Raw genomic sequence first — 12,391 nt, 5'->3', positions numbered from 1 at the left:
CCTGCAGAAAACGAGCGGGTGACCTGCAGAAGAGGAGCGGGTGACCTGCAGAAGAAGAGCGGGTGACCTGCAGAAGACGAGCGGGTGACCTGCAGAAGACGAGCGGGTGACCTGCAGAAGACGAGCGGGTGACCTGCAGAAGACGAGCGGGTGACCTGCAGAAGACGAGCGGGTGACTTCTGTCCATATGATGCCCTCTATAACGCACTGAAGGGAGGCGAGATCCAGGGGATCTGCTGGTGGTGACATTGGTGGTTATTTATTCTACATTCATGGTACATTACCCCCCATGGCTGCCATAGCGTTCTGCAGCGACCGTCCGCCCATCTGGTCTGCATTTAGTGGGACCATCGTTTGTGCTGCAATAGGACATGACCTAGATCCATCAGGTGATGCAAGGGCTGTGTAACCAAGGAGGAGAGGGATGGCGGCTGCGGAGAAGCCTTTTCTATGGGCCATTGGAGATAGTTTGGGACCAGTTGGACCTGATTCCTGGTGGTCGGCGTTGTTCACACCAGTCTTGTTGAGGGTGTGTGCTGGAGACGTTTTTTTTGCTGCTCTACTTTGCGACGTTTTTGCAACTTTTCAGTGTGATATATGGCAGATTTCTGGTGTAAAGACTGATGGTTGCGGGCCTTTGTGTCTTGCAGAGGAGCAGGTCCTTGTCTATCAAGCTGTATGCAGACGTAACGGAGGCGGAGTATTGGTCCAGGCCACGTGATCTCAGGAGCAATGCATGCTGGGACGTGAGAGTAAGGTTGTTCCTGCACTTATGATGCTGGCATACTGCGGATGCGGAGCAGCCACCACTGATAAAGCAGACAGCAAGTTACAGAGCGGGGCAATCGGGACACTCATTGCACTCTTCCCTCGTGGGCGATGAGGGCAGATGACCGTGTTTGGATTTTACTACACATTTTGGCCACATTGATATTTTACGCTGTTTATTTTAAGCTGTGCCTGCGGATGATGTGTCTGTAGGGGGCGACACTCCTATAGCTACATGGTGAGGATGCTCATTCTTGGGGTCCAGTTCCTCCCTCGGCCCCTGTACCCCCGGTGATTGCTGCCCCGGCTCGCTGCACACCTCTCCAGCCTATTCTGATCATATGAGAACATCACCGGGGTTTACTGGCATCTCGGAAAATAAATATCTGACTATTGTAGCAGCAAATGAGTGAACCGACTGTTTGGCAAACAGAGAGTGTGTCGGAGCGCGGGATAAGTCCATGTAATGTGTAATCCGCGTGCAGCGCACTTGTAGCCGCCGTCACATCCATCCATCCGCCGCTCCGGCAGGCACGCGGGGCTGACCGCGCATGGAGCCGCCTGATTATACACACTGCCATCTCAGCAGTGTAATTTCACAGGGCGATCAGTGTTCGGATGTAATGGCCGCCTGCACCGGGTGACAGAATATTAGAGGGGCTAATGGAAAAGCTCCCGCAGACACGAGGAGGGGAGACCGGCCACCCATGGCTGCCATAGAGCTAATGAGGCGCGAGGCACAATGCAGCCCGGCTCCCTGAAGTCCCAGCACCTGCGCCCCGACTGCAGCAGAAAGCAGAGGCCGGAGTGTGGGGTTATACAGCGGCTCCCTCGTTATAGCGCCCTCCACTCTGCCTAGAAGACCACCACCCGCTGTATGTAAAAAGTGCTGCAACTCTCGCCATGCCAAGATCTCTGCTCACAGTCAGCAAACGGAAACATCACTGCTTGCTTCCAGTGCTGGCACGCTGTGCCACGAGCGGCCCGGCCATTGTGGCTTTTGTCGCTATTTTCTGACTTTTTCTGTGTTTGGCTTTTATTCCTTCTGTTTTGTGCCAGTCTCTTCTTGGAATTTGCACCCGTTTTGAAGCCTACTGTCTGTTCCTCTGATTTTTCTCGGTTCACCGTTGTGCGCAGTTTTCTTACAATTCAGATGTTTGATTCATTATTTGCAACTTCTTATAAAGTAAAAAAAATTTTTTTGCACAATGTGGGGTTAGTTGTACGCCAGGAGATGTTTGCACAAATGGTGACTTTGCTTACGACTTTTTAATGAATCATGCACATTTTTGTGCAAAGAGCGTTGTTGATACTGCACAAGATCCATGAAACGCAGGGAAAAGCACAGGACATAGAAGAATAGGGACTGGGGACAACTTGTAGGGGGTCTGTATTTACTGGGGACACTTTCTGGGGGTCTGTATGGACTGGGGACAACTTGCAGGGGGTCTGTATTTACTGGGGACACTTTCTGGGGGCCTGTATGGACTGGGGACACCTTCCGGGGGTCCAGCATTTCCATTATTTCGGGATCATCATACGTCCGGACATGTAGCGAGGACGGTCATTTTCATGGTGTCGATGTTCAGTAGCTGTACTCTGCTTGGGGATGGGAGCGATGGCTCAGGATTGTGATGGCTTTGCGCTTTATCTGGGGATATTAAACCGTATTGCATGACATCGGCGGCAGCCTGAATAGATGCCGCTATTCATCTCCCACTCAGGCTCTGACAAGCTACACTGCCCCTGTTGAAAGGCTTCCGTCACCCGCGTCCTGGCTCTCGTCCTCCGCCCTCCATCTTCTCTCTGAGCCGTGTTCAGACCCGGGGAGAAACGGCGAAACAAATGGTAGAACATAATGTGGCGGAGGAGGGACGCGCTCGCTCCCTGCGATAAGCGGCCCGCTGTATTAGCGCCTGTTTAGATAACATTGAAAATATCAGAATGGCTGAAACCATTACAGGATGAATAAAATAAAGCCGGCGGAATAAGCCGCGAAGGAGCCGCGCTAATACCGGCGTTTAATATTTGATGTGATGGGATAAAGAGGATCACCTTCCAATCGAATGGCGCGTCAGCCCAGAATCTATTACTGGAATTCCGCTGTGATTTGACAGAGGAGCCGCCGTGTTATTCTTCACTAGTTACGGCAATCTTCTCCCCCGACATCACTCACAGATTTTTTCTTTGCATGAGTAAACACCCATTATCCCGCGTTCCTGCTGCTGCAACCTTAAATCACGGCTCCGCTCCTAGGGCTGATGGGCGCAGATTGTTATTTCATTATTTGTCCTGATAAATGGAATTTCAGACCATTTCTTGTTGCCATTTCCTCTTCTGCTTTTTGTGACTTATGTTTTGGGAGGAGGAGATGTTATATAGCAGAGCAGCAATCAGCGGGCGGCTCCAGATTGTCACAAGATAAGTGAGAAGGACAAGAAGCCACCATAGAGGCAGCAACAGATGGCGGTAATCACAGGGGTATCCTCCATCAGGGGTATCCTCCATCAGGGGTATCCTCCATCAGGGGTACATCTCATCAGTAGTACCTGCCTCCTCCCACAGCTCCCTGCTCCGCAATTATGCTCTAAGTGCATCCAACACATCTCATACAGTGCCTCCTGTTTCATGAATAGAAGGTCAATGTACAATGAGACCAATGCACTCACTATTCTGCTGGTGCAGTCACTGTGTACATACATTACATTACTGATCCTGAGTTACATCCTGTGTTATACCCCAGAGCTGCACTCACTATTCTGCTGGTGCAGTCACTGTGTACATACATTACATTACTGATCCTGAGTTACATCCTGTGTTATACCCCAGAGCTGCACTCACTATTCTGCTGGTGCAGTCACTGTGTACATACATTACATTACTGATCCTGAGTTACATCCTGTGTTATACCCCAGAGCTGCACTCACTATTCTGCTGGTGCAGTCACTGTGTACATACATTACTGATCCTGAGTTACATCCTGTGTTATACCCCAGAGCTGCACTCACTATTCTGCTGGTGCAGTCACTGTGTACATACATTACATTACTGATCCTGAGTTACATCCTGTATTATACTCCAGAGCTGCACTCACTATTCTGCTGGTGCAGTCACTGTGTACATACATTACATTACTGATCCTGAGTTACATCCTGTATTATACTCCAGAGCTGCACTCACTATTCTGCTGGTGCAGTCACTGTGTACATACATTACATTACTGATCCTGAGTTACATCCTGTGTTATACCCCAGAGCTGCACTCACTATTCTGCTGGTGCAGTCACTGTGTACATACATTACATTACTGATCCTGAGTTACATCCTGTGTTATACCCCAGAGCTGCACTCACTATTCTGCTGGTGCAGTCACTGTGTACATACATTACTGATCCTGAGTTACATCCTGTGTTATACCCCAGAGCTGCACTCACTATTCTGCTGGTGCAGTCACTGTGTACATACATTACATTACTGATCCTGAGTTACATCCTGTATTATACTCCAGAGCTGCACTCACTATTCTGCTGGTGCAGTCACTGTGTACATACATTACATTACTGATCCTGAGTTACATCCTGTATTATACTCCAGAGCTGCACTCACTATTCTGCTGGTGCAGTCACTGTGTACATACATTACATTACGGATCCTGCGTTACGTCCTGCATGATACCCCCGGAGCTGCGCGCCCTGTTGTGCTGGTGCAGTCACTGTGTACATACATTACATTACTGATCCTGAGTTACCTCCTGTATTATACTCCAGAGCTGCACTCACTATTCTGCTGGTGCAGTCACTGTGTACATACATTACATTACTGATCCTGAGTTACATCCTGTATTATACCCAAGAGCTGCACTCACTATTCTGCTGGTGCCGTCACTGTGTACATACATTACATTACTGATCCTGAGTTACATCCTGTATTATACCCCAGAGCTGTGCTCACTATTCTGCTAGTGCAGTCACTGTGTACATACATTACATTACTGATCCTGAGTTACCTCCTGTATTATACTCCAGAGCTGCACTCACTATTCTGCTGGTGCAGTCACTGTGTACATACATTACATTACTGATCCTGAGTTACCTCCTGTATTATACTCCAGAGCTGCACTCACTATTCTGCTGGTGCAGTCACTGTGTACATACATTACATTACTGATCCTGAGTTACATCCTGTATTATATCCCAGAGCTGCGCTCAGTATTCTGCTGGTGCAGTCACTGTGTACATACATTACATTACTGATCCTGAGTTACATCCTGTATTATACCCCAGAGCTGCGCTCACTATTCTGCTGGTGCAGTCACTGTGTACATACATTACATTACTGATCCTGAGTTACATCCTGTGTTATACCCCAGAGCTGCACTCACTATTCTGCTGGTGCAGTCACTGTGTACATACATTACTGATCCTGAGTTACATCCTGTGTTATACCCCAGAGCTGCACTCACTATTCTGCTGGTGCAGTCACTGTGTACATACATTACATTACTGATCCTGAGTTACATCCTGTATTATACTCCAGAGCTGCACTCACTATTCTGCTGGTGCAGTCACTGTGTACATACATTACATTACTGATCCTGAGTTACATCCTGTATTATACTCCAGAGCTGCACTCACTATTCTGCTGGTGCAGTCACTGTGTACATACATTACATTACTGATCCTGAGTTACATCCTGTGTTATACCCCAGAGCTGCACTCACTATTCTGCTGGTGCAGTCACTGTGTACATACATTACATTACTGATCCTGAGTTACATCCTGTGTTATACCCCAGAGCTGCACTCACTATTCTGCTGGTGCAGTCACTGTGTACATACATTACTGATCCTGAGTTACATCCTGTGTTATACCCCAGAGCTGCACTCACTATTCTGCTGGTGCAGTCACTGTGTACATACATTACATTACTGATCCTGAGTTACATCCTGTATTATACTCCAGAGCTGCACTCACTATTCTGCTGGTGCAGTCACTGTGTACATACATTACATTACTGATCCTGAGTTACATCCTGTATTATACTCCAGAGCTGCACTCACTATTCTGCTGGTGCAGTCACTGTGTACATACATTACATTACGGATCCTGCGTTACGTCCTGCATGATACCCCCGGAGCTGCGCGCCCTGTTGTGCTGGTGCAGTCACTGTGTACATACATTACATTACTGATCCTGAGTTACCTCCTGTATTATACTCCAGAGCTGCACTCACTATTCTGCTGGTGCAGTCACTGTGTACATACATTACATTACTGATCCTGAGTTACATCCTGTATTATACCCAAGAGCTGCACTCACTATTCTGCTGGTGCCGTCACTGTGTACATACATTACATTACTGATCCTGAGTTACATCCTGTATTATACCCCAGAGCTGTGCTCACTATTCTGCTAGTGCAGTCACTGTGTACATACATTACATTACTGATCCTGAGTTACCTCCTGTATTATACTCCAGAGCTGCACTCACTATTCTGCTGGTGCAGTCACTGTGTACATACATTACATTACTGATCCTGAGTTACCTCCTGTATTATACTCCAGAGCTGCACTCACTATTCTGCTGGTGCAGTCACTGTGTACATACATTACATTACTGATCCTGAGTTACCTCCTGTATTATACCCCAGAGCTGCACTCACTATTCTGCTGGTGCAGTCACTGTGTACATACATTACATTACTGATCCTGAGTTACATCCTGTATTATATCCCAGAGCTGCGCTCAGTATTCTGCTGGTGCAGTCACTGTGTACATACATTACATTACTGATCCTGAGTTACATCCTGTATTATACCCCAGAGCTGCGCTCACTATTCTGCTGGTGCAGTCACTGTGTACATACCTTACATTACTGATCCTGAGTTACATCCTGTATTATACCCCAGAGCTGCACTCACTATTCTGCTGGTGCAGTCACTGTGTACATGCATTACATTACTGATCCTGAGTTACATCCTCTCCAGAGCTGCGCTCACTGTTCTGCTGGTGGTTGTTGGCGGTGTTTGCACAGCAGACGTTGGATGTTTCCGGGGTTCGGTGCTGTGTGGGGCGTCTGGTCGGTGACTTCACATTTCTTCTCCAGGATTTCGCTCCTCTTATCTCGGCACATTTGCATTTAGATGAATATCTGTCTCCGCCGTTTTCCTCCCCCCCCCTCCCAGTTTCGTCCGATGACTGAATTTTGTGTATGTTTTTCTGAGGTCCTGAAGGTTAAACATCTGAAGTTCTGCATCTTTGTGTCGGGGCCGCGCCGTCACCTTTAGTCACGGTGTTTTGGGGCTAGTCGTGATTTCTATGAGCACCAGTTGGCAGAACGGTGAAGGCCCCGATTCCCGCGCTCGCGGCGGCTGTGATTCTTCGGGGGTTACTGAAGATTGCGGTGTGAAGATTCCCGGACTATAAATGAAGCCATTTGGGCTATTGATTGTCTCCCGGCCGCGGCTCCGCTGTCAGATCCCGTCGCGGTGCTCGTATCCGTGACGTACGTTCCATGTCGTCTGCGTCAAACGAGGGGCCACGTCTTCCATCGCGCTTTTCTTGGCCTGTCGCGGTCCCGTCCTCGCCTTATCTCGCAGGGTGAGCGGCCTCCGCTGGAGCTGATCGATGCTCGCGGCACTTCCTTCCTACACCCAGGAAAAAACAATTAAAAAGTGATCGATCCATCAGGCGCACACTGAATATTCATAACGTGGCAACCTGACCTTCAGCCGGGGGCCGCCGATCCGGCTCGTCTCCTGCGCTGACCTTGAGGCGAGAAATCCAACTACTGCTTTACTGCCGCAGACTCACCCAGCTTTCTTGGGCTCCTGAAGTGCCGGCTGTCCTGGTGCTCTGTCCCACTGCGGACACCCAGCTTTCCCAGGCTTTTGAAGGGCTGGCTGTCCTGGTGGCCTGCCTCACTGTGGACACCCAGCTTTCCCAGGCTTCTGAAGTGCTGGCTGTCCTTGTGCTCTGTCTCACTGTGGACACCCAGCTTTTCTAGGATCAGGCTATTCTCTTGCTTTGCTCTCATTTCGCTTTATTCCAGATTTCGGGGTCAGTGGCTCTTACAGAGGCAGAGTAACTTTGTTTGTTGTGTCCGTGCCCGGTTCTTCTGCGCGGTGACCCTCGTGCCTCCTGTGAGACCCCTGAAGCCGCCGGGCTGTGCCTCGCTCCCTGGATGCGGGTTTTTTTGTCCGTTCTCCCGTGGATCTGATCTTCGGCGCACCGTCGCGGCCGAGGTGTTGACCGGGGAATCTGCGAACAATAAAGACATCACAACATATTTCTCGGCGCCGACATGACGGAGCGCGCGCCCCTTTGTGTACATAAACTGTAATTCCCGTGAATTATGCGCAGACTTAATTAGGAGTTTTAATTGCCGATCATCTCCCGCAGGATTAACGCTGTTATCTATTAATTATCCGCAGAGCCGCCTGTTTGGCTGAGAAGAGGCTGCGGAGAAGTCTTACGTACACGCCACTTAATTATGTGCTAACGGGGAAGTAAGAGCCGCCAAGTGTGGCGTTATTAGCTGAAGAATTACCGCGGCCTCTGCGCCGCCGTCAGACGGGGTCCGGTCCAGTTGTGGTCGGACCGCTCGTATTGCCACCCCTGACCCTGTGATGCGTCACAGCCGACGCCATATTTAAGGCTGTATGGTGGCGCCTCACGTGTCTCAGGATGGCGGCACTCTACACCTTAGTGTTGTAGCCTGTGGCACCCGCCATACACCGAGGTCCCAGCGCCTGGTAGCAGTGGTGGGGCCACAGCCAGCAAGCCTCACTATGGGGCCCGGGAGCCTCAGAGTCGCTGGCCATATGCACATTTTTTGTCGGGCTCACCGTTCTCCGGCCGCCTCTTGTCCCATGAGCGGCTGCCAAACGTTTGGTTGCACGGGGCCCAATTCATTGAGACTAGCAGAAACTCCTTGATGGATCGGGCGCCAGAAAGTGGCGCAAATCTGTAATAAGAAGCGTAGATTTCTGGGGAGACTTACGGAATCCGGTCTGAAAACAAATCATTGGATAAAATGCAGCGAATTTACAAAAAGGCCCCTGCAAGTATTGTGTGAGGTGCAGCTGTGACTGCGCCAAAGTCCGGAGGTGAAGTCTGCATCCAGGAGCCGCGGAGATGACCCTGAACTCCGCGACCTCTTACCTGGTGCCGCGTCTCAGAAATCAGGACTATTCTGTTACATCCCCAGAGCCCTCATCGGCATCAGGTTGTACTGGAGTTCTGGGGTAACTGACCATTGAGCCCCTGGGGGCCGCAGCCCCCCACTCTCATAACAATGTAGACCTGCAAAAAGGTGAAAATGCTGCAAAAACGTATCATGGCTGTGGTGGCTGCTGCAGGGCCCATGACCCTTCTTGTCTGGGACCCATGACCCTTCTTTCCCTTTAGTCCTTGGCCCTTCTTGCCCCGGGGCCCGTGTCCCTCCTTCCTGTGGTCCTTGACCCTTCTTGCCCCGGGGCCCGTGTCTCTCCTTCCTGTGGTCCGTGTCTCTCCTTCCTGTGGTCCGTGACCCTTCTTCCTGTGGTCCGTGACCCTTCTTCCTGTGGTCCGTGACCCTTCTTCCTGTGGTCCGTGACCCTTCTTCCTGTAGTCCGTGACCCTTCTTCCTGTGGTCTGTGACCCTTCTTCCTGTGGTCCGTGACCCTTCTTCCTGTGGTCCGTGACCCTTCTTCCTGTGGTCCGTGACCCTTCTACCTGTGGTCCGTAACCCTTCTACCTGTGGTCTGTAACCCTTCTACCTGTGGTCCGTAACCCTTCTACCTGTGGTCCGTAACCCTTCTACCTGTGGTCCGTAACCCTTCTTGCCTGGGGCCTGTGATCCTTCTTGCCCCGGGGCCCGTGATCCTTCTTGCTTTGGGGCCCCTGATCCTTCTTGCTTTGGGGCCTGTGATCCTTCTTGCCCTTGGGCCCGTGATAGTTCTTGACCTGGGGCCCGTGATCCTTCTTGCTTTGGGGCCCCTTATCATTCTTGCTTTGGGGCCCGTGATCCTTCTTGCCCTGGGGCCCGTGATAGTTCTTGACCTGGGGCCCGTGATCCTTCTTGCCCCCGGGCCCGTGATGTTTTTTACACGGGGCCCAGCCCTCTCTCCAGACCCCTTGGTTTTCGGATTCATCCTTTTTATCAGTAAGTGAATGAGTTAGGACTTTGTGGCAGGATTGATCGGGTGCCAGCTTCTTCCTTGGTTCTTTCCTTCCATGAGACCCCCAGACCACCCTGAAGCTGGATCTTTTCTCCCCGCTCTCCTTGTCTCCTGCAGACCCCGTGATCTGTGTTGTGCCCCTCATATTAATGATGGCACCGTTGTCCGCCTGTGCCTGCCTTTCTAGCTCCGTACTTGCTGGATTCCGCCGTCTCGCTCCTTCCTCGTCGCCTCTTCCCAAGCAATTTACATTTCAATCTGCGCGGGGCCTGTGCGCCATCGTCTGCGAGCCGCCGGAGAGCGACTTACAAATTAAACTGGGAAATCTGCTGCCAAGATGGTGTCTCGCCAGCGCTATTAGTGTATGTTATTATGGCCGAGGACAGCGGGAATACAAACCGCCGGCGCTGGCGGAAGAAGCGGCTTCATGTATCAGCCGTGGCGAGGGCGTCCCTGTGCACCGCGGGGTGATCTGGTGGCCGCCGGCGCTCACACACGGGAGGATGGGCGTTATAGTGGTGTAACCATACAGCTAGCAGTGGGCTGTGATGTCATCACACAGGCAGAACGTGTCACCCTGACGCATGCTGTACAGTGCGATGACCTCATACGTAACCGTGTGTCACATCATGATTTACATCTATTCCTGCTGGTGGTCTGTGGAGCCCGGACCCCCAGCGGAGTGCCCTGTGCTCTGTGGATTGGTGGGATCGGTCCACCCATCTCTTGGGCTTCTCACTCATCGCCATCGTTTCGGCTTTGCTCCTGTCCTCCGATATTTGGCTGAAGGTCCAGAAATAAATGAGAAAAAGTAAAAGGGACGTAGGCAGAAGGGGTCTGCGGCGTCTCCTCGCGGCCCCCCGGGGACACATACAGGAAGACTTTATTATGATCAATCATCGGAGCCGCCATGGCTACACAAATACCAGATCTGATAATGGCGGAGGCTATGTTGTCTGATAACTGCTGCAATGTCACAAGCCGCCCATCTCTGCTGCACCAACGCTGCGTGCTACAGCGTGTCAGAGGGTCACTTGATGGGGTGACTGCACGTTCAGCATCCACCATTTGTACATTCACGTCCTTATAGACTTTTTTTTTTGTTTTCAGCATCTTTCTGCTTTCACTGTTATGGAAGATTCTTAGTTTATATCGTCCTTTGTTACAATGTGTCAGTGCAGGTGAGAACCCTCAGCCTGGAGGGGAGAGGGCTCTGCTGCTGCTGGGTGTAAAGGTACCTTCACACAACGATTTACCAGCGATACGACCTGGCCGTGATCGTTGGTAAGTCGTTGTGTGGTCGCTGGGGAGCTGTCACACAGATAGCTCTCCAGCGACCAACGATGCCGAGGTCCCCGGGTAACCAGGGTAAACATCGGGTTACTAAGCGCAGGGCCGCGCTTAGTAACCCGATGTTTACCCTGGTTACCATTGTAAATGTAAAAAACAAACAAACAGTACATACTCACCTTCTGATGTCCGTCAGGTCCCTGGCCGTCCGCTTCCCGCACTGACTGTGAGTGCCGGCCGTAAGGCACAGCACAGCGGTGACGTCACCGCTGTGCTCTGCTTTCACTTTACGGCCGGCGCTCAGTCAGTGCGGGAAGCAGACTGCGAGGGACGTGTGGCAGACAGCAGAAGGTGAGTATGTACTGTTTGTTTTTTTTACTTTTACAATGGTAACCACGGTAAACATCGGGTTACTAAGCGCGGCCCTGCGCTTAGTAACCCGATATTTACCCTGGTTACCACTGTAAAACATCGCTGGCATCGTTGCTTTTGCTGTCAAACACGACGATACACGGCGATCTGACGACCAAATAAAGTTCTAAACTTTCAGCAACGACCAGCGATATCACAGCAGGATCCTGATCGCTGCTGCATGTCAAACACAACGATATCGCTAGCCAGGACGCTGCAACGTCACGGATCGCTAGCGATATCATTTAGTGTGAAGGTACCTTAACTGACAGAGTCGTCGCTGTACTGATACACTGTAACACATCTTTGGAGGGGAGTTGTGACTAGACGGCTCTAGCTATTGTGATCCAATTGTTCTAGCTTCCTGCTGATGCGACCTGACGCTTCCTGCTGATGCGACCTGACGCTTCCTGCTGATGCGACCTGACGCTTCCTGCTGATGCGACCTGACGCTTCCTGCTGATGCGACCTGACGCTTCCTGCTGATGCGACCTGACGCTTCCTGCTGATGCGACCTGACGCTTCCTGCTGATGCGACCTGACGCTTCCTGCTGATGCGACCTGACGCTTCCTGCTGATGCGACCTGACGCTTCCAGCTGATGCGACCTGACGCTTCCAGCTGATGCGACCTGACGCTTCCTGCTGATGCGACCTGACGCTTCCAGCTGATGCGACCTGACGCTTCCTGCTGATGTGACCTGACGCTTCCAGCTGATGTGACCTGACGCTTCCAGCTGATGTGACCTGACGCTTCCTGCTGAT

General features: G+C 51.1%; 1 protein-coding gene across 1 annotated transcript in view; it reads left to right on the top strand.

The window, feature by feature from the left end:
* Positions 1 to 12,391, top strand: part of ERI3 (ERI1 exoribonuclease family member 3) — a 302,309-nt gene that overhangs the window by 156,305 nt on the left and 133,613 nt on the right.

This window comes from Ranitomeya variabilis, chromosome 8 (assembly GCF_051348905.1).
Source record: "Ranitomeya variabilis isolate aRanVar5 chromosome 8, aRanVar5.hap1, whole genome shotgun sequence".
In the NCBI taxonomy this organism is placed as follows: domain Eukaryota; kingdom Metazoa; phylum Chordata; class Amphibia; order Anura; family Dendrobatidae; genus Ranitomeya; species Ranitomeya variabilis.
Note: the sequence above shows the minus strand (reverse complement) of the source record. Positions and strands in the feature narration are given on the sequence as shown.